Consider the following 23,783-nt stretch of genomic DNA (forward strand, 5'->3'; position numbering starts at 1 on the left):
GGTTTTTGGACTCTGTTATGCTCTTAGTATGGAATATCCACGAGGATTCAGGTTCACCTTTGAGGCTCTTCAAAAGATTATGATGGAGCTTGACTTTAACAAGATGACCTCTAAGATTCGCAAACTTAATTGTGAACTTAACACTGCACAGTAGTGTGTTTGCATGCATGTGTGCATGTGTATATGCACATGCATGTGCATGTGTGCTTGGTTATTTTGCTTGGTTGGCCTGCAGTGGTATTCTACATTCAAAAATTATAAGAACACCCATTTGAAAGGGAGATTTAAGTTGATTTCATTGATACATGTGTAGATTTTTTTTTACATTGTACAGGCACAGTGCACATATAAATATTTTTGAGTACTTGCAAATTGGTTTAAAAAGAGTTTTTATAATGGTTTTATGCCAGTTTTAGACAGGTTGCAGGTTTTATACCAGTTCTAAAAAGATTGCAGGTTTTATACTGGTTTTCAAAAGGTTGCAGGCTTTATAAAACAAACATTTCTCTAATCATTTCTGCCATAGCACTAAATCTGTATATTACTAATTGATTATAGTTAAAATGGTTTGGAACAATAAATAATTTTGAAATAATTGGTTGGCCAACTGTCTTGTTTTTTATAGGAAATGCAGAGCATTTTTGAACTGAAATAAAATGAAATGTAAAAAATATAGTTTGAATATATGTAAATCAATTACCTGGCTTCAACACAAACATATTAGTTCAGGTTAATTTGGTTCGATGTGAATATATTAGGTTGGTTAAATTTCAACATATTAGCTTGGTTCAATAATTAAAATATGGTTCTATGTAAAAAAAAATCAATTTGGATCAATGCAAACTTTAAAGTTTCAGTCAAGTCTAGTAATATTGTTTATATCAACATAAAAGTATCAGGTCATATCAAGTGACTCAATTTGGATTCTATGAAGTCAAATATTTTGGATGTGACAATTGGACATCATTTTTTAAAATTTGAATAGGGTTATTCTTTTTACAGTGTAGGAGATGTGCCGCGGTCCCGTTCCTTGATAAAAGTAACAGTTCCACGGCCACCAGAAGAACAAAAACTCTCTCAATCCACATGATTGAGTAAGAGATAGAAAACGGAGGAAAATACAAGTCAGGAAAAAAAAGAATACGTAAGAAAAAAGAGCTAAACTAAGAGAAAAGCAGGAGCGACTGTAACAGGCTGCACGCTGGTTGGCGCATGCCCACTCAAGGGGTAAACATTAGGTGCTGTCATATGTGGGAGGTTGAGAGGAGGAGGACAGGAGTGGATCCACTGTGAGCTCTGTGTACATGGAAAAAAAAAGCTTTTTACATGTAGGCATTTTGACCGTTTAACTTCAAAAGATGAAAATCTGATATCATAGACAAGACACAGGCTTAAAAAAGAAGCAGAATTCCTCTGAAGGGAGTTGCTGATTTTAAGTTATTTCCTGGCCTTGTTGTATTGTCACATCTTTCTGTGTACTGTTGATCTTGTCAGGGGATTCCCATGCAGGCTCACTAATTGAAAATCCAGGTAACAAAGCCAAAGATGGGGACTTTCAGAGATCAAAGTGACCCCTTGTATCTGACAACAGAGCCTCCCTTGCTTTGCCACCTCTGGCCACCACAACACGAGTATCACTCGCTGCACTGAATGAATGAGTCTTGTAGAACCTCACATGGCGAGAACTGCTTTTTTGATGTTAACACGTGGCTGCTCACCAGTCTCCTTCCTTCACTAGAGTTACTTAGAGAGATTATGGCATTAGATTTTATGTCCAAAGTGAGTTTTACTGGGAAAGTTAATGCATCTGTCCTTCATCTGCAGCTTCTTGCACATATATGTGCTCTTAAAATAAAGGCTGGCAGTAGAATCGCTCTCTGCTGCGGTTTTATGAAACTGTTGGCTTACTTTTAATGCCTCAAGTGATTTTTAATCTAAAGAGATCCAACTCGATCTCGCCCATGAGACATGTCAGGAATTCCAGTGGGCTGCCTGGGAATTCATTGCTCTCAAAATTCCAAAACAGAAAGCAGAACTGACATTTGTTGATCCAATTTATGTTACTGACCACACTCAGAACAGTTCCCAGGAATTTTGGTTTTTTACAAGGTATTTGAGATATGTTCTGCTTGTCTCTACAGTTACTGACTTAAGAGCAAAGATCAGACAGTCACTACGCAATCCACCATGTAAGTTTCCAATTCATTGCCAGCGGAGCAGATCCAAGATTTGGTCTCTTGATGAAATCCCAGATTAGAGGTTTGTGTGTGTGTGTGTGTGTGTGTGTTTTTAGCCACGAGTTGTCCACGATAAAGCATATTGAATGGCCTGTCTAATATTGTTAGAATTCTCCTTTGGGTTAGTTTCATTACTCAATCGGGACATTTATTTGGAAAAAGAAAAAAAGAGGAAAAAAAAAAGAATTAAAAAAAATATATAAATCCTCATAGTTTACATTTACAAATATCAATACTGAATGTTACGTCCCTCTGCAGCTTCTAATCGTCTCAGTGTTTTCAGCTGGTGCTAAGTGGCCACACCTAGTCAGGTTTTCCATTTTAGGATGAAACCTCTTCTCACCCACACTCTGTTATTCATCTCTGTTTTTATGTTGCGGCTTTTGAGCCGGGTCGTAACATAAGTGGTGGCTTGTCCGGGATCTTTGGACATTTTAGTGGAGACTGAATGTCAGTTTGTTTTGCTTTTAAGTGGGTGAGTGATGGTGTTCAGTGTAATTGAGCAAACTCCCTTTAGTAAGTGTGTTTCAGCTGGGTGGCTGTGCTGCCCTTCCATCGAAGCACTTGTTTGTTGTTTTGCTTTATTGTTTTAGTTTATTGTGTTTGGTGGCTATCCTGGGTGGGGGTACGCTTCAGAGTTTGGTAGGAGACTATATCTCTGGTCTGCTGCCTGCTCTCGAGTTCGCGTTTAAAGTTGCCTCGAGCCTGGTACACCACTGAAGACTAGGGTAGGAAAAGTAAGGGTTTTGTTGTTTTTAGTGTTTTAGGCTGGGAGTTGCACATAGTAAATCAGTGGCACCAAACTTGGTAGGAGGTTTGAGACCATTCATGATTATGGTCTGTAGCTGAGGCAGGTAGGCTGTTTTTAAGTTGGCATTGTGTGTACACCATGTGTGTGCATATGTCAGTGTTGATAGATGCTAATGAGATCCTTGTGAGGTGAGCGTTTTGTGATGTGACCTTTAGTGTTGTGGGGAATATGGCTATTTTGTTGGATCACCTGTGAGTGTTGTTGGCCAGGTGATGGCAATAACACTGTGGGGTGCTGAGCCACCCTTGATGTGATCATTGTGTGGCCATAGCTCTCCATTTTGTGGTTGGTCACTAGTGTGCTTGATTTACTGAACTTTTTGGATTAAAGTAACTTGTTGTGGTATAGGGCCACTTGTATGTGACTGTGTGGTGGAGACAAATGATCACTTGTGATTATTTGTTGCTACTTTTGGTTTTGTGTTGTAGCAGGTCAGGTAATCATTTTGGGTTTGACTGTTGTGCTCCTTTGTGTTGGTCACATGTTACTTTTTGTGTTCAGTATGGCAACTTCAGATCCTCATGTAGGGGCATCCATGCTTAAAGATGCCAACTTACTTTTGAGGGATCAAGGCTTCAGAGGGACTTTTAATTTGTTTAGGGGTCCTAGAGAAACCCTTTTAAGGGAGGTGTTGCGTCCCTCTGCAGCTTCTAATCGTCTCAGTGTTTTCAGCTGGTGCTAATTGGCCACACCTAGTCAGGTTTTCCATTTTAGGATGAAACCTCTTCTCACCCACACTCTGTTATTCATCTCTGTTTTTATGTTGCGGCTTTTGAGCCGGGTCGTAACACTGAAGATTACAAAGATCAACGTGAAGACCAGTCTGTGCATTCAAAGCAGTGACAGAAAAGAGTGTGGGGCATTAACCCCCACTCACTGAAATGGCATCCAAGATGCCTTCATAACTTTAAGAAAAGGAAAGAAAAAAGGCAATAAAATGCAACAGCCTTTAAATTTGGTTTTATTTGTAGAGTAAATGTAATAGCGTACATGTTAAATAAACATTTAATTCCCACGAAACATACTAATGATATGGCAGACAACGAAACAGGTAAAAGAAACAATCATATTTATTCATTTTCATTAATTTAAAATACATTTCAGGAACATAATCCAACATTGGTGGAAAAAAGTTACTTAATTTCTACTTTGTTGTTGTCCTGATGACGCAGTCGTTCACCTGTGGGGGAGAAAACAAAACAAAATTGTCAAAAATGTTAAAGTTAAAGTGAAACTTCAAATCCTTGTACAATTCAGTGGTATTTATACTGTAAACTTAATCCCTATGCTGTAAGCTGACATGTAACTCTAGGAATCACTCATTTCATCCACCTTTGCCACCATTTTCCATATTAATTAGAAGAAGAAATGAAATAAATGAATCGATTAGCTCAAAGAAATTCCACTGCAGACGAGTGTTTTGGTGGTTAAACTGCAAAGCAAGCCACGCACATGGTGCAGGCCACTTCTGTGGGCTCTATCAGGGATTTATGTGACTAGTCGACTAATTGTCACTAGTCTGTATCAGACTTACCAGTCGTTTAATCTAATTGTTAAAATTTTAATTGATGCCCAATGTTGGTACATTGTGTTCTAAATGTTAGGCAGCGATCTACCACCATATACAGCGTCTCTTTATGTCTGTCTCCACGTCGGTTGAGTGTGAAGTGCACATGAGAGCATGAGGGTGGGAATGGATGTTTGTGTCTGTGTATGCCTGTATGTTTGTGTCTATATGTCAGGTTGGGTATCAGACGCCACCTCTCTGGGGACATCTCGGGCCCTCCAAGGTTTGGAGGCCTATCTCCACCCACCACCACTTCCCCTGCCGGTGGCGGACTCCCTCAGGTGTCGGTGCGTTGGTGGTTCTTTGTATCTGGGGGTGGGCGTCCGGGTACACACCGGCTCACTCCTTGGCGGCCGCTTATTGGGGCTCGCTCGGGCCATTTCGGAGGTGGGGTGCCCCCGGCCTCTTGGCCTGGGGCTCGGTCACTCAGGCACAGCTGGCTGCCGGCGGAGCCCACGGGCGCATCACTGCAACTCCCCCTGGCTTCTGCTCCACGGCTGCTGAATGAGCCCTCATCTGGGACTCTCCTTAGCTCTTACTGGGACAGTGGCGCAGCTGCCCCTCTGTGGGTCTTCCTTGGTCTCTTGTGTTCTGGGGGCCTCTGGATGTCTGGAGTTTTGATCTCCTCCATACCCGCTTGATACCATAAAGGACAGGGCTGTGGCTCCCCACACTCCCTAGCAGATCATTACATGGAGAAACCTTTGGAATGCAAGCATGCTGATCCACACAGGTATGCACACAGGTGTACACATGGGTATTCACAGATGCGGACTAAAGCTTTCTTGGCTGCTGCCTCAAAGCACACTGTGCGCTGTCTATCTTGCGTGCTGAACAATATCGTCTATTATTTAGTAACTATTGATATCTATGACTAGCTAGTTTATTGTGATGGTGCTTTTTTTTTTTTTTCTATTATTATGTTGCTCTTTGTTGTTTGCTGTCTCCTCTGTTTGTTTGTTTTTCTCCATACAGGTGACCCAGGAGTTTTTTTTTTTTTTTTTTCTTTCTTCCCCCCCTTCTCACCGTCTCTTCTCTCCTTTGGTTTTCTTTCTTTCTCTCCCCCTCTTTCTTTCATTCTTTCCCCCTGTCCTATTTTAAAAAAAAAAAAAAAAAAAAAAAAAAGCAAAACACCTCCCCCTGCTGGCCACACAGAGAAACAATAGATAAAACCTGAGAGCTGCACAGTTGCAGCAGTGTGGTTTACGTCATTCTGTTGTCAGCCTGTTTTACACATCGGTGGTTTCTTATTGATGTGTAAAAAGATCTGAAATCGTAGTAAATTCAGCTGCTATTGTGGGCTGGGGATGATTTACACTTAATAACTGGGTACTGAATGTCAGAGGCCCAATGTTCCCTCTAATTTTTCACATGTCTGAGCGAACACACAAACTCCCTGACCGGTTCCTTGGACCACCGTGAGCGACATCAGACATGTGCACTGTGGTCACGCCGGCATCGAATCCATCCAAGTTTCATAATTTATTAAAATAATCAAATTACAGCGTTTACATTTATGTTAGACTACTTTTAATTAACTGCTTCAGCCCATTTACAATGAAAATGTAAAAGAAATCTTGTTCATGACCTGTGTAGTATGTTAACACTATTGGAAGTACAAATAACTTGAACTCCAATTTCAAAAACACAACTATCTATATATATATATATATATATATATATATATATATATATATATATATATATATATATATATATATATATATTTTTTTTTATAAAGCTCTGACTTGTATTATGAGTCTGTGGTCTGGGAGAGAGTCTGTAACTCTGTCTCCAAAATACTGTATATAATGACCAATGCTGGGAAATTAATTATATAGTTACTTCTTCAAAAAAGTAACTCAGTTTGGCAAACAAAGTTTTTTGCAGCTATTTTTTTTTTAACCCTTGTATGGTGTTTGGGTCTGTGAGACCCGTTTTCAGTTTTTTTTCAAAAGAAAAATTAAACAATTAATTATTTTTTTCAACCTGAAATTCATTGGCTTTGGCTTATTTTCTGTGAAAAACATAAATCCGAACTAATTTTCAATGACCTCATACTGTACCTTAGTGATGGTAAATTTGATTCGTTTTACTGAATCAAGTGTTAATGAGTCACTCATCAAAGTGAATCGGGTTTTTTGAGCCATTTGATTCACTGAGTCAGTTGACCAGAGAGTGCAAAAATTTTACATTTTCACTCAAACTTAATTTGTTTCCCTTTTCATGTAAATCCCACTGCTAAGGTGAATGATTAAAAAACAAAACAACTATTTTATAGAGAAAAAAGAGCAAAACCATTTCTAAAATTAAGCAATTTCCTATCAAAATTGCTTAATAAACATTTATTTTGTTTATTTGTATTTTATTAGTATTTTCCTTAAGTGTGTCAAATATATATTTTCACAAGTCAGTAAAGTGATTCTCGAGTATTGAACGATTCGTTCACGAATGTCACCAAGCAGTGACTCAGTTTGTGGTAAAAGGCTTGCACCCGTTTGCCACAGCAGATGCCCCCGATTTTTGGTAAGTGAATGTGTTTAATTGTAGGCAGGGACATTACTGGATATTCTTGTGTAATTGCCACAGAACAATTTATGTTATACTTTGTTATTGCTACAGAAGAATATTTATTTTATTATTTTACATTTACAATTTTTTTTCCTGGGGACCCTGTGACACCCCATTGAAGAGCCGTAGGCTGGATCTCTTAAGATCTCACTGTTGGGTTTGTAAGGCCATGTTACTCCTAAATTTCTATCTTGTTCAAAGAGAAGATATAAAACAAAGTTCTAAGCTAATCGACCTTAGTGTTCTCCTTTAAAAAAAAAAAAAAAAAAAAAAAAAAAAAAAAAAAATCGATAAAGAATCAAATCGTTAAACAGAATCGAAAATGGAATCGGAATCGTTAAAATCTTATCAATACCCATCCCTAAATAAAAGTGTTGAAAGTGTAGGTCCTGTGTTCCCACACTCTGTCTTCCTCCTTTCTGGTGCTGCTGATAGTGTTTTCTTCCCCTCCTGCTCGCGCACAAAGTTGCAACATTGTTGTCTGCTCTTACATTCCCACACATTTTACCCTCTTTCTTGAGGGATCCAAATTTTATTTTCTCATACCCTGTCCCACCTGCAAATTAGGGGCATACTATAAATAAGACTTTGCCAGTGTGGTTCTTTATCTCAACTGATCAAGATGGCAAAAGATTATCTGCTGCGAGGGCCATCCGATTGATTTTGGAAGAGAGAGGGGCTTCGGATGATGATGTTGACAAAGAGGTTTCAGAATATTTCACATTTCTGAAAATTCAGAGTCTGACAGTGACTTTGAAGAAGAGGATGAGGTTGAGCACCATTTAGTAACAAAACGAAGACGAGTACCCCATCTGCAGCCAGCTCCAGGACCAGAACAAGCCCACCAGACAGCAAGTGAAGAAATATGGATGTCAATAACTGGTGAAATTGAATGGTCTTCTTGCCCAAGAAATGAGCCACCCTGCAGAGCTGTTACTGTGATAAGCCAGGGCCAACACGGCTGACAGTTACTCATGTGCAGGACATCAAGTCTTCATTTGAGCTTTTCATCCCAGATTCCATCCAGAAAATTATTCTGGATTGCAGTAATCTAGAAGGAAGGTGTGTTTTTGGAGAGAGGTGGAAGGAGATGGACCAAATTCATCTAAGAACCCCAAAGTTCTACTTTGGGGTTCTTATCCTTGCAGGAGTTTTCAGGTCCAAAGGGGAATCCACAGAATCCCTGTGGGATGCAGAAACCAGCAAGAACCTTTCCGTGCATCAGTGTCTCTGGAAAACTTCCACAAAATTTCCAGGATTATCCATTTTGATAACCGAGACGACAGACCAGCTCGACGGCAGAGAGACAAGCTAGCTGCCATCAGGACAGTGTGGGATAAGTATGTGCACCACCTCCCCCTGTTTTACAACCCTGGGCCTAATGTCACCATTGATGAGCAGCTGATCCCATTTAGTTGTGAAACATATTGCTTCACGTGTAAATGTGTCACTCCACTTGATTAGAACTGATTTATTTTTTTTATAACATTTTATTAACGAAACAAAAAAAGAGAAGCACATTAATTCATAAATGTGATCTAACAAAGGTAAAGGGAAAAAATTAACAATGTTTGCTGTTCATATGGCTTGTAATTGGGATGAAGTAAACATCTGTTGAGTAATTTAACATAAAATTGTTTGATAATGTTAATTTGGAAAACCAAAACTCTGGCGGGTCCACCAGACCCATGAACACTGGCTGAGTAACAAAAATATGAACACCACACAAGGGTTAAATGCAGCCAAGGCGGTTTTTTAAACAAACATTTCCAAGTATTTACAGAACAATCAGCTGTTCTGCATCAAATCTGATGCCACACAAATCATTTGTGTCACTCCCAAAAATAATTTCTGTCCACTATGAGATGAAGGAGAACAACAGCCTGATACCTGCAGGCCTGACAATAGGAGATGTATCACTCCTGTAACACCTGTAGCATTCAGCAGTCCCCTCATTGTTCTGACACAACAAAACTATCGACTACACTACACACTAACTACACAAGATTTGTGCTAAACGTCGCAAATCTTTCACATCTCAAAGCACCGCCGTCACTCCTAAAACTTCCCCCGTTTCTTAACAACTAGATGCCACGTTGCCATATCATTTTTTGATTGGTCGACATGGTACTTTTTTGGACGAATAGGGAAGGCAGAGGGGGGTGGGGTTTGTTTTTGCTCACAGGTGGAGAGCGCTTTCGAGCCTTTTTTTAATAAAACGCCGATTTAACCGTTTCTTCCTGCAGTAAATATAAACAACCAGTATTCAGGAAGAAAACCAAACGTTGCATATTTTTTTATCACAACTCTGGTTTTACGTGGCCTATCAACACAATTTAAAAACTGGTATAAAATCCCCAATTTTTCCGTCAATTGTTCGTCTGTCCTGCTCACATCTTCAATGGTTGTACACGTTGTCATTAACGTGGCTTCACTCCACATCAGCCACGCCGCTTTGCCAGCTAACACACCGGTGTGGGCACATAAGGACGCTGTCATAGCCTGTCAACAAGGTTGATTGGCCGCGCATATACGCATCATTGGCTGGACTATGTGATAAGGTGGCATCGTTCCCATATGGGAGCAGCCAGTCACTTACTGACCAACACTGCAAAACAGAATTGTTAAAGTATTAATTTTAATTTCAATTCAGGTTAGATTTTTTTTGTGCCCAACGCAGAATTTCTGTGCGCAGGGACCGTGCCAGCAGTGCGCAATTGCGCATGTGCGCAGCTTAGAGGGAACATTGCATAGGCCCACTAAAAGTTACAAAATAAGCTAATATCAAATACATTTACTGTAAACCCATCAGAAGGTTATTTATATGGCAAAAAGTTAGATCTATACAAAATGTTGCAGGGAAACAGAGAAGGAGCTCGTATAGGTTTGAGTTTTATTCACATCTATTGTACAGGTACAAATAACAGAGTGGAAAACTTCATATTTTGTGTTTGCAAACATAACTTTGTGCTACACTCATGTTAATTAATCTTTATAAAATAAAGGTGAAAGCAGTATTCTGACATGACAGTGCAATCAAAACACATTTTGCCACTACAATCTGTGAATAATTGTGACAAACAACTGTCATTTTAATATTCTGTGTTCTGTTAGCCATCAGGGCTGGGGGGCTGGGAGGAGGTGCTGGCCGTCAGACTGGGGTCTGGGATGCGGGGCCTCTCTGCTACTGAAGATAAGGAGGTGGTCCGCTTGCCTCCACCCCAGAGAGAAGGGTTACATGTCCTGGGTCTAGGTGCGGCTTGCCCCTCTGAGGGCGGGGGTACTTGGACCTGGGATATAGAGTATGTTTGGGGAGTGCGACTGTCTGTGCAGTGTCTATTTGTGTCTGTCTACACGTTGGGTGAGTGCCGAGTATTTGGTTGTGCATATGGGTTGGGAATGCACGTTTGTGTCCGCGTGTGCCTGTTCGTCTGTGTCTATATGTCAGGTTGGGTCTTAGACTCCGCCTCTCTGGGTACATCTCAGGCCCTCCAAAGTACGGAGGCCTATCTCCCCTCACCACACTCCCTGCCGGTGGTTGATGCCCTCAGACGTTGGTGTGTTGGTGGTCCTTGTCGTCTGGGGCTGGGCGCTCATGTATGTACCGGCTCACTCCTGGTGGCCGATTGGTGGGGCCTGGCGCCTGTGCCACGGCTGGGCCCCTTCCGGGGGTTGGGTTGGGTTGGGATGACCTTTTCCTATAACCGATTAAACATGATCTCCTCCCTTTTGCCCCCATTTTTGGTGGTGTAGGTACAAATGATCAGGCATGACATTTTCATAATAAATAAGATACTGCAAATAATTATTTCTGCATTTGTGCGATTGAAGTGAATTGAAAATGTGTATGAAATGATACTGTTTTAAAGATTTGGCCTAAATAATTTTGGAGTGAATGAGTCTAAACATGATGACCTAACTAGTGATACCCTGACACACACACACACACACACACACACACACACACACACACACACACTGAAGCATGTTATGCCAGTTTCAGCTGAAACTAAGTTTCAAACTATATTCCGGGTTTTTAGTTCACCATTTATGAGGTTTCAAGAAGAAAATAAAAGACAGATCTGAATGTTTGAAAATGTTTTGGAAAGATTCTGTAAAGATGAGATGAAAAATACTCAAAGGATAAATTTAATTGGTTTATTATTTAGATAAGTTGAAAAAAGTTAAACAAGCAAGTAAATGAAGAAACAAAGCAGAGGAGAGAAAACCCCAACAATCCCCTCTGAGCAAGCACTTGGCGACAGTGGGGAGGAAAAACTGCCTTTAAACGGGCAGAAACCTCCGGCAGAACCAGGCTCAGGAGGGGACAGTCAACTGCCGGGACTGGTTGGGGGGGGGTTAACAGAGGTGGAGCAAGACGAGGCTACATCAGGTGAGGAAGCAGTAGCGTCTCTCCTCCGGAACAAGTGGAACCATTTTTTCTTTTTTTTCATGCACTTTTCCACGAGCGCTTTTTTCTCCAGGATGAGATTTCTCAGCTCATCGATGGTTTCTGCGTTTTGTTCTTCAAGTTTCTCACATCTTTGTTCCACCTCTTCCAATGTTGCTTGTTGTTCTTCAAGCTTGTCTTTGAGTTGTTTGGATGTTGCCTCCTGTATCAGCTTGTCCTTGTGCATGTCTGCATTTCTCTGTTGGACCTCTTTGTGCTTGTCTTCTAACTGCTCGTTTCTTTTCTGGATTTCTTGGCGTGTGAGCTGCAGGTCTTCATGTATTTTGTCTTCTTGTTGTTTTTGCACCTGCATTTGAGTGTGTTCACGCTTCAAGTTATTGAATTCCACCAAACGCCCCTTAACGAGCTCGGAGTTGTTTCTCGCTATCTGATCGATCCTTCTCTGCATCTATGAGCAGCGTTTCTCCAGTTTGTCCCTTTCTTCTTCCACTTTAGTTGCTTTGTCCTCCAGCTGATTACAAAACTCTTGCAGTTTTAGATTTTTAGACTCAAAGTCCTGGACGATACGTTTTCCTTCTTTCAGTCTTTCTTGCTGTTGCTCTTTCTGTTGAAGAAGGTCTTTATTTTGGCGCAGTGTTTCATCCAGGCTTTCTTTCAGCATGCGGTATTTTTCCTGCATGCTCTTCAGTTAGCGCTGCATGTCTCGTTGGTTTTTGTCCTGCTCTCCTTCTGTTGGAGGGATTTATTCTTTTCTTCCACAGCTTCATGGAGCTGTCTTTGGAGGAGCCGATTTTTTCGGTCCATGTATTGGAGATCCCATTATTGTATCTTATCAGTCATCGTTTTCTTGTCTTGGAGCTGGTTGGTCATATAAGATAAGAAAGAAGAAATAGATAAAGAAGAAATAAGATAAATTGTTATTTCCAACAAATTCAAATTGTGAGAAATGGGAAGGTCAAACAAAATCACAAATGCATGCATAGATACTAATTATAATTCCAGTATCTCCTCCTCTGTATCCTCTGCATTTTCTTTCCTTGGATAGGAGGTCCTTACACCACAGAATTCTTCGGGGCAATGAAGGATTAGGCTAAGTGCAGTGAGATTGTATCATATATATACCCTTGATCACAATTGATCAGACATTATTCTGATACAGAGGAATTTGTTGGAAATAACAATTTATCTTATTTCTTAGGTGTTTTCAACCTCTGCTGCATTTACCACATGTGTATCTGTAGCAGTGAACACATCGCACAGTGGCCTGATTTTTCTTACATTTGTGTTTGACCTGACACGTCTTTTTTGTTTGCTATTAAACATTTTAACTGCTTTACTTACAAAATGAACTGGAAACCTATAATTGGGGTGCTCTGCAATTTCTCTCAGGGTAACATGTCGATTTTCTTTTGTAGCGGCTTCCCCTGTGTGTGACTGGTTTTCATTGACGGGTTGAAGGACTGGACGAACTATTCAGCTTGTCCATTTGTTGTAGGATGATGGGGAGCTGAAATGATATGTCGTATGCTGTTACTACTAAGGAAACACTGGAACTCCTCTCCAGTAAACTGACGACCATTGTCACTTACGAGCTGTTGTGGCAGACCTGTGGGTGCAAACAGTGGCCGAAGACTATTGATCGTGCCGGCAGCCATTGCTTGCTTTACAAGAGTTCTGGCCACTTTGAGTGAGCATCAACCATAACCAGGGACATTTGGTCCATAAATGGGTCTGCATAGTCTATATGATTGCGTTGCCATTGAGTGGATGGCCACTCCACTGCAGGCACGTGCAGAGGGGGCGGCAGGAGGGGCTTGAGCACCCGCCCCTTTCCTGATGGGTGCCCAAAGTGCCCTTTTGTTGAGGCAACTTTTTTTTATTTTTTTATTTTGTTTTAAATGTGTGTGTGCTTGCGGAGTCCTGTCTGTGCCCCTCAAAAATAATATTTAACTATTAATCATAGTTTTTGATGAGTAAAAGGGCTTGCATCAGTCACATGATCGCGATTAACCAATGATCGCCCTTGACCACAGAGTGTGCTGGTTACGAGCTGGGAAAGAGCTCACAAAGATAACGTGCATTTTTTGCGGTCTGGAGCTGTAGGAGAAACACAAATTAACTCAGAGACACAGACTGATGCACACACACACACACAAAAAAAAACAGTAAGTAGGGGACACGTTGGTAAGTTGTCTTGTGGATACTGAGGAACTGAAACAAATGAGCGTGCTGTATGTGCAACAGCACGACAAACATTACCTGTCCTTTTATTAACCCTTGTGTGGTGTTCATATTTTTGTTATTCAGCCAGTGTTCATGGGTCTGGTGGACCCGCCAGAGTTTTGGTTTTCCAAATTAACACTATCAAACAATTTTATGTTAAATTACTCAACAGATGTTTACTTCATCCCAATTACAAACCATATGAACAGCAAACATGGTTAATTTTTTTTTGCCTTTACCTTTGTTAGATCACATTTATGAATTAATGTGCTTCTCTTTTTTTTTTTTTTTTTATAAAATGTCATAAAAAATAAATCAGTTATAATCAAGTGGAGTGAGTGGAAAGACACAACACATTTACACGTGAAGCAATATGTTTCACAACTAAATGGGATCAGCTGCTCAAAATGACAAATGTGGACAATTATCAAAGCTTACATTACAATTCTGACAGCTTGAGTTCACATGAATTTTCAAAAGAATATAAAAACCTGTGAAAGTGCTTTAAGCGTTTAAAACATGCGAGTAAAGAATGGAATCAGTAACATGTGAGCCCAGTGAAGTGCATCAAACAAGACAAGCGTGCTAAAGAGAGCCACTCATCCCCATCACGGCGTGTCTGCGCCTTAACCTTCGAGGCTCCGTGGGCAGTAATGCTATCATCCCCCAGGTAGTCGGCTCCCAATCTCAGCGTCGGTGTTTCTGACAGATCGGCCTGCGAACCCCTCACAGCCGGACCACAGTCACAGTACAGACATGTTTGGATAATGCAGTCATGCTTCCTCTCTGCTGCCTGTCACTCGTTCTGTTATCTGAAAGACTTTTTTTTCCTCTCTAGATTTCTCACTCGCTTCCTGGCTCTTGGTTCATCTCACCAACATTTGCTTTGGCTTCATATCTTTTGATCAGACCGATCTCTTAAAAAATGTCTTGCACTGCTGTTACTTTACTCTTAGCAGTTTTTCACTTTTATCTTTCTTCCCCCTCCTTTTGTCCCCTCCTGTGCTTCTTCACCAGGCAAAGACATCCTGAGGGAGACCATTAAGTTCATGTACACAGACTGGGCGGACAGGGACAGCAGCGACATGCGGCGGAAGACTCTGTTGGCCCTGTTTACGGACCACCAGTGGGTGGCACCAGCTGTGGCCACTGCCAAACTCCATGCTGAGTTTCAGTCCCCAGTTTACTTTTACACGTTCGACCACCACTGCCAGACCGAGACGCGGCCCGAGTGGGCCGACGCCGCGCACGGAGATGAGATACCTTATGCTGGGCAGACACTGTGCGATTTTTTTCAGTCACGTTATTCAGCTCCTGCTCAAACTGCACGATTGACTCGCAGGGGTTAGAAGTTGGTAGGTCACGATGCAGGTCTCACACTATACCGTCCGATGCTCTGATGCGACCTGAGTGCTCACACTGTGCGTCCATAACATGAAGGTTATAACAGAAAATCTGTCGCTCTCTCTGTCTTTCACTCACACAGACACACAAACCACCACCATCAACTTTGCTAAATTGCTAATGAAAAACATTGATCAGGCAGCTGTGATTGAGCAGCAGTGTAAATCCAACTATTTTCACGGTTGTTGTGGTCGTGATAATTTTGTGATGCCACACCGAAAAGGCTCGGATGAGCTTTCCAAAGTTCTACAAGTTGTGCCTCCATCGCTTGTGTCCACATCACACGCTACACTGCTGTGCTGCGCCGTCTTTTTCGCTGACATTTGTGTTTGCGCGTGCGCAGTGTGAGAAACTGCGGTGACACCCTCACGACGGTCGCGAGGATTTCAAACAGGTTTGAAATCCTCACAACCAAGCGATTGATGATCGGGAGCTGGTTGTGAGGTGTTAATTGCTTCTCGTTACCCCACGTATACTACACGATGCACGACGCACGATGAAGGCTAAAATCGGGCCGATCGCCAAAACGGTCGCACGACTCAAAAATCGGCTCAAAATGGGCCACAAATCGCAGTGTCTGCCCAGCTTTAGGTGTACTGTCGTCCGAGACTTGCACCGCAGTGTCGGCATTTGTTTCCCTGTTGGCCATGCTTCTTGTTGTGGTCATCTGTTGTCTTCTGGTATTTTCTCCGCAAGCGACCTTTCCTCGACCAATGAGATGAGCGGTAATCCTCTGTGTCATACTCGAATTGTCATAAGTGTGCTGTCAGCTCATTGGTCACAAAGCAGGAGAGGGGCTGGGAATTATGTTTTCCAACAAAGCGTTAATTCCATTAACATTTATAGACTACTTTTGATTCTCACTGTATTACGGGACAAAGTGCGTCCCTTATTAGCTCAATACGGGACGTGTGCTTTTGTTTCTAAATACGGGACGATTCCGTTTTTTAAGGGACAGTTGGCAACCCTAACAGTAAGTCATGACCACAGTGCTCAGCATCACATCGTTCTTGGAGAAGTTGCACGGGAACAGGTCCGTGGCACCGATCATCGGTACGCCGAACACGTAGAGCAGCAATGTTTGTTCACTCAGAGAAAGAAAAAAAGGCTGCAAAAGTACAGGGAGGAATGGGAAAAGGGAAACACCTGGCTGGAAAAGGTCACCATAGCGCCTATAAAGCGCACTGCACTGTGTGACGGCGCACTTTTTTCATAGGCATGCTTCTAATGGTGGGCACATGAAGAACATGAGGGGCGTGAAAGCTCGGGGAACCCTTAACCAATTTCTTGTCCACCAGGCCACGGCAGAAGCAGATATGGTATGTAAACACTGGTTTGTTTTTTTAAACCCTCTGGTTAAGGTTAATATGGGCATGTGCAGTGAATATCAGCGCTATGTGGCCAGAAGTGTGATAATATAATTTATTTTGTGTAATAAACAACTGCAAGGATAGATGATTACAACAAATAGATGACTAATACATAAAAGTAATACATAGATGAATAATGATGATGAGTTATGATGCGTAATCATGGGAACAAGCGGGTTTACAAACAGGAGCAGCTGATTAGCTTTAGAAAAGCTGAAATAATACCTCAGCTGAAGCCAATTGTACTAAATGCACTAAATGTGCACAGTTACAAGAATATTTTTGTTCTATTGTTTTCTATTAATTTATATAATTTTAAGTTAAGCAGGACAGAGTTCTTTTAAAGAAAGATTTACTTTTATTCTCAAAAGTTGAGCATGACAGGCTTCTGTTTAAGAAAGAGACCTGTTTTACTGTGTTAATGTTGTCATTTTGAGCTAAAAATAAATGGCTAAATGATCATTTGTTTCCCATATGGTCATATCACAAAGAATATGCATCTGCTTAAATCAAATTCAAGTCAAATGGTTAAAAAATAATTTCACACACACAAAAAAGAGCTACCACACTGGGAAGGGTGAAGACAACTGGGTTGCCCGGCCCTGGCCACGAGGTGTCCCTTATTTATTTTTCAGGGAGTTGGCAACCCTACTTACTGGACTAACTTCGCAAAGACTGGGTAGGCCTCATGTCATAGTAGTGTAAACTGTACACGTTACTGTATGTTCTCTGATAGCCTTCTAGTCAATGAATACTTGAATTTGAGTTGCTAGTTTGGGGTGGGTGACTCAGATCTTTCAAAGATACTGTTTTCAAAGACGGTCTGCTGTTTCCAGGCTCAAGACCTCCAACATTTGTCAAAGGGACGAATGCTCTCTCGCTCCTCGCTGTTTTCTCTTTTTTACGTTGGTGTCATCTCTTTTTCCATCTCCTGTGTGTTATGTGCACATTATGCTTCTCTAAAAATTCCCGATCTGCTGAGCAGTTTGGAGGGGGGAGGCGTACACTAAACACATAACTACCAGCATTTTTAGGTGCCAAGTAAGTACTGCTGTGTTTCATTTCTCATTGAGGGAGAAGAAAAACGAAAGAAAAATAGAGTATCGCTATTTACGTCAACTAACAGACTTCTGTCATGTTCTCCTGACAAAGTGCCAAACTGGCCTCACTCGTGATTTTCTTTCTTTCATCTTCTCTTTTTTTGTTGTTTTGTTTGAAGCATTTGTTTAATTGTTGTTCTTTATTGTGTGGAAAGAATTTTTCTGAAAATATAGATATAGAGAAATGATATTATATATAGTTCTATATAAAATGTGTACAAAGGAGAAAGTATATAAAAGGGTTTTCTCAGTGGGGGATCTATGCATGAATCATTTTTAAAGACGCGGGGAAAAGGACACTGTACCTGTCGATGCACGTTTCCCAAAATCTAAACGAGTCATATCGCTCCATGTTTGCTACTTTTGGTTTTTGGTTTTCTCCCGCAGAGTAAGAGCATCGCAGGAGCATCGCAGGAGCATCGCAGGAGCATCGCAGGAGCATCGCAGGAGCTCCTGAAGTCAAACGACGCCTCCCAGCACTCATTTATTAAAACGGAGTCGATGCCAATAGTCTTAAACGTTAGAATTAAAGCAACAGCTGTGAACTCAGTCATGGTGTCATATGCAGCCTCCATCTTACTGTCACTACTTTTTCATTTTAGGGTACGTGAGGTAAAGCGTCCGTCGATGTAGCTTGATTGTACAAAATTATTTTTCTACGTTATTAGCAAAACAGAGCAGAGACTGATGCTGCTCCTGTCTGACCCCCTTATGTCTGCCACATGTGTATTCTGACTTGTGTGTGTGTGTCTGTGTGTGTGTGTGTGTGTGTGTGTAGGAGCTGCTGTCGCTGTGTGAGTGTGATATCACATCTGCATCACTCAAGCGTAGGCGGGCCCGCGTCAGACAACAATAAACAAAAAGCAGAAAAAGGCCAACAGTAAAAGCTCAGACTCCAGCATGAGCTCCTTCCTGCTGCTTAACCAATCACCTTCCTCCATATCATCACTGCCCCCTCCCTCCTCCACTCTCCATCCTACACCGCCTTTGTTATTTAACACCGACCCCCCCAAACTGATAATCAGACAAATTCCCAAACACCTGACTTCACTGTGTCGACACCGTTCCTGACTATTTCTGACCTCAGGTCAGGTCTGCTATTATCCTCACATTAAGGGTTCGTTCACCTGCCTGCAGATGATCTGTGAGCTCGTCGGTTGTAAATGAAACTCTAAGCACACTGAGGGTAACCGGGAGGCGTTCAGGGCCTGCAGTGCAGAGCTGCAACATGAAAAAAAGGGATGGGGGCTCAGATCTCCTGAACAGGGTAGAAACAACACGGTGGGTTTGTGCTGTTTGTGATTCCTGCTCCGTCACTCTGGTGGCGACGACTGCAGCTCAGCAGCGCTCCCTGCTGATCCTCTGATGAAGATGTCAACAGTATGTAAACTGAGCTGATGTGCTGCTGTTTGAGCCCACATGGTAGTGTACGTCCAGTATGGGAGAACTTAGTCACCGGTGCTGTCTTTGCTTGTGCTCTAGCTTTAGCCTGTTTGATTGTTTGTTTTCTATTTTATTACTGCCTAAAAGGGGAGGTGGGGGAAACACATGCCTGACTTCTCCTGTCAGAGGTTTTGTAAGCTCAGTGGAAGGGAAACGTGCACAATGTAAATCATAAAACAACTGACTGGGGCTGTGCTGCAGGTGGATCAGTGCTGTGGAAAAGAGACTGGACAAAGACTCTCAGCCTTAAATACAGGACAGAGGATGATCCTGAAAGAAATCTCCGTCCCGGATCATCCGTGGACCGGGTTTCCTCCTGAGGCGTGGGCAGCGATAAGCAGAGTTTTGTATAAGATTAATTATTCAAAGTAACACTCAGGTATGCCGTTCAGCGGGTTAGTTACGACGTCGGGAGCAGTTAGGAGAACAAAATGATACAGAGACTGTTCAGGTTGCTTTCCCAAAATCAACTCAAAGTTTATTCTTTTGTGCAGGGTTTTTATAGGCAGAAGGGTTCGTGTGTCAACAAGTTTCAAGTTACAAGTTACAACCATATAAGGAAGTTCCCCCTAGCTCTGAAAGGGGCCTTCTATAATCTCAACATACTTTTGACAGGTCCATTAAACACTAGACATTTAGAATCCTTTAGTGATATAAGTTTGCACATGGTAGAATACTACATGTAGTTATTTGCATTAGGAAATGTTTAACCATATATACCTAAAGGCACATAATCAATGGTGTATGATCTTTAGCAGGCTATAAACTTGATGTGCACTCGAGAAATGCACTGTCCTATTGTACCACGGCAGGATCAACGCAGCTATGCCTGTTCCAGTTTAAGTGCCTTCTTTACATATAGATGAACTGTTGGATTTTCCAGACCAGCAGGCCAAAGGAAGTCACCCGTGGGGTCACAGCAAGAGGAGATGAAGTTTAAACAAAGGGCATTGCAGAAACAGGGTCCTTTGTATAATATCATCAAAAAAGGTATTCAGTACATGCTCCCAAAATACTAAAATATCTAACAGATCCGATCATCTTTCAGCTAGCAGTGTCGAGCAGAAGGACGGCCTGCTGATGCGTCCATATGAACCCTTTTGTACTCACTCCTGTGTATAAGGAGGTGGCGAGGGGTTGTGTAGTTAACCTCAGCACCACACAGCTACAGCAGAGGAGAGAACACAAACGAGTCCTTTCATTCCAACACGTTCTCACTCCCAACTCGTCAAACGTGTGACGCATGGTCAGGCTCCCTCTTCATTGAATATTCAGAAGACATTTGTTTAAATAGTTCTACAAATCTGAGCTGTTGGTGTGTCCTTGGATTGTGTGGTAATAATATTAGAGCCTGCAATCTTTCTTACTGAATATCTACTCTGAGTCATGTTACCTGAGATTAGTTCTATGTTTACCTGTCAGCCTGGACGAATGTGCTGTGTGAAAGAAATTAAATTAAATCAGATCTGAACTGCGTACATTTAAGGAACCTGTTCATATTTAATATGAACCAGTGATTTTTTGATTGCTGATTCCAAGAGAGTCTTTGTGGAAATCCTGTTTGGCTTTTTGTTATTTTAATTCTCTTCTCTGTTTTCCAGAACAGTTCTCCACAGTCGCTGTCCACATGGGTCAGTGGGACCAAGAAGCACTCTGCTAATGTGGGACTCTGCCCAGCAACATCCAGCAGGACCCAGACAGCGTTTTCTATCTCCCAGCTGCAGTTTTTGTTTGTCTGTGACTGGAGAGTCAGATTTTTGTTGAGCTTCACACTTGCAGAGGTAAGTCAGTTTGCAGAGATCCCTCCCACCCTGGCTTTTATGTGCTAGATTTCTTATCTGAAACAGTAATATTTCAGTGACTGCTGCTTGTACAACAGGTTAATACACGCTACTGATCCCTGATGGGAGAATCATCAATTTTGGCAACAAAGAAGCCTGGTGGATGTTTGTTTACAGTCTGATGATGGGACATCATGCTCTGCATCTTCAAAGTTTGCCTCCTCATTATTATTCATACCCAGTAATGTGAAGTATGCTCATATCTGCTATAACTGAACCAACCTGGTGCTCTTCATTTATGGAGGCTGTTGAGTCTGAATGTTGGATGTTGTGTATCTCGTGTTCTCTGGGCTTTGTTGTCCTCAGTCTTTTCGCAGGATCAGAAAACAAAACCAGGAGGTGCGTAAATGTTTCTTCTCCATGATGTTTCTTCAAATGTTTCTTCTGGATGATGATAAGACTGTGACACGGGATGCCACCTTTGGTCTTGTGATGAAGCAAAGCTCAGGAAGAAGTGGGATTAAATGGTACCCACATGTGTGCTGCTGAGAAGGATGTACAGGGGCACCTGCAGCCAAATCCAAGCCTCAGGTTAGTTGTAGTTGCAGAACGCTATAGGACTGAGACAGCTGAGGCATCAAATGTTTGATTAAACGGATGAAAAAGAGAAGTTCCTTCCCTATAATTATCACTTCTTAAAATCTGTAGCAACTTCAAGTCTGTCAGCGTGCTGAGCATGCTCAGAATGTGACAATATATTTTTGTTCAATATTTAATTTCTTTCAGTTGCAATTGTTAAATGAACATAAATATATATTATTATAATTTAGCAAACTAATTTATCAAAAAAATATACATATATCTATATTAGTTTTAATAAATTAATTTGACAGCTGTATTGAAAATACCATATTGTATTCATACAGAATCAGTTTGGTATCATTGTTTGTCTGCTCACTGATTGTTGAAACTAAGAGCTGCTTTGATCTGTTTGATCTAAAGTATCCAAAGTTGAGCTCTGATGTTTCTTCACCCCTGTGTGTGATATATGATTCCTACATGCTGGCAGAGCAGAGCAGCAGTTTGTGCTCACAGATGGTGTGGAGAGACGGTGGTGTTTCCTCAGAAGAACCAGCAGAGTCACTTGCTGACTGATGTTCGTCTGCACTGCACAGAGGAAATCAACTGACCGATGTTTGTCCAGTGACGTGTTATGAAATGTATATTTGTTTTATGCTTACAGTTATGTTTTTCTTGACAGAGGCTCTGCAGAGGTTAGACAAAGCAGAGAAAACATGTGCTTTAGCGACCATGGCTCAGGGGGTTGGAAATCGCATCTGTAACCGGAAGGTCGCCGGTTCGATCCCCAGGCTCTCTGTCCTGGTCGTTGTGTCCTTGGGCAAGACACTTTACCCTACTTGCCTACTGGTGTTGGCCAGAGGGGCCGATGGCGCGATATGGCAGCCTCGCTTCTGTCAGTCTGCCCCAGGGCAGCTGTGGCTAAAACCGTAGCTGCTTCCACCAGTGTGTGAATGAATAGTGGCATTGTAAGGTGCTTTGAAAAGCGCTATATAAATCCAATCCATTATTATTATTATAAAATATGTGCTTTACATTTTACTGTGATTTATTGAGATATTTGTTGCCTGATGTTCAGCAGGAATGGAGAAATAGAATCAAAGGGAGATGTTTTTGCTGTTTTTGTAATGATGTAAGTAAATCTTCAATATTATTTACTTGCTTGGTTATATTAGGAGTGTTTCTGAGTGAGGGGGGAGGAGTCATCATCCAGGTAAAGTGACGTAGATCAGTGGATACACTTGTCTCCCCTTTAAAGGAGACGATCCAAGTCATCCTTAAATGTTAGTGCTTTCAAATACACAAACATTTTTAAAGGACAAAAATGAACATCCAACTTTGACTGTACTACAAAATAAATCTTTGCACGTGTGTTTTCAAACTCTCAGATGGGCAGCATATCAGTCTTGGACTGTCTGACCTGCAGCACTGAATGACCACCACACATGAGCATGTTCCTGCAACATTCAGCATCTGATCCTTCATCTGTGTGCTGCTGCTTTTGGTAAGTAGAGTTACCCAACTCCAGTAACTCTAAACACATGCCATCCATTTCTAACGGCCTGGTTACTTCCTGTCAGTTACTTTAGAAACCATGTAGTCACCTGACCTAACACTGTTTCTTCTTCTTCCCCTTAATGTTCAAGTGTCACATGTCAAACAGCTGGAGAGGAAACTACACCAGTGTACTGGGATGTTTCAGCAACACGTGCCAGATGCTGTTCCTTCATGGTGACATCACCAGAGACAGCCCCGCCCACCTCAGGACCTCGCCATTGATCATGATGATTTTTTTTTTCTTTTTTTTTTATTAAGTGATCATGATGATTATAATGATGACAGCGAGCGGAACTAAGACTGTAAAAATCCACGACCAGAATGTTTCTTTCTAATTATTAATGAATACTGAGACCCTCTTTCTGTGTTTTGTATGTTTTGTCTGTTTTGTTTTTTACCTCATTTGTTTCTAACAAAGTTCACAAACTCACACAGTTTACATTCTGTATTTTTCCATCTTTACCAGCCACACTCTGACTGCATTTAAGAAAATAATCCTTAGAAATCGTCCTTTTTCTCTTTTGTAATTGATGATAATTCAGTGAATATACTGCGCTGCTTCCTTTTATTGCGTCACACATTGCTTTAAGTTTTTCAGTGTCCAGTTATTTTTTACTGCTGTTTGAATTCTCTGTATGTTTGACCCTGTAGACAGTTTGATGGACTGCTTGTCTTCCTGTTTGTTACCGCCGCCTGTTTTTTAATAAAGATTTGGATTTCTGACTTCAA

At 41.5% G+C, this 23,783-nt stretch overlaps 1 long non-coding RNA gene across 2 annotated transcripts in view; it reads left to right on the top strand.

Annotated features, from left to right (window-relative positions):
- LOC147336563 (uncharacterized) overlaps positions 1–23,406 on the top strand; it is a 420,745-nt gene extending 397,339 nt beyond the window's left edge. Inside the window, exons 1-4 of one of the 2 annotated variants that reach the window (XR_015128293.1) lie at positions 22,022–22,112; positions 22,673–22,780; positions 22,886–23,001; positions 23,144–23,294. This is a non-coding gene — a long non-coding RNA (uncharacterized LOC147336563). Of the gene's footprint in view, positions 1–22,021; positions 22,113–22,672; positions 22,781–22,885; positions 23,002–23,143 lie in introns of those variants that run through there. The other variant, XR_015128292.1, reaches the window with a different exon arrangement.
- Positions 23,407–23,783: the final 377 nt, after the last annotated feature.

The sequence above is a fragment of the Aulonocara sp. 'chitande type north' Nkhata Bay genome, linkage group LG3 (genome assembly GCF_057382095.1).
Source record: "Aulonocara sp. 'chitande type north' Nkhata Bay isolate Kocher_YH1m ecotype deep benthic linkage group LG3, A_spYH_male_GT1.1, whole genome shotgun sequence".
In the NCBI taxonomy this organism is placed as follows: domain Eukaryota; kingdom Metazoa; phylum Chordata; class Actinopteri; order Cichliformes; family Cichlidae; genus Aulonocara; species Aulonocara sp. 'chitande type north' Nkhata Bay.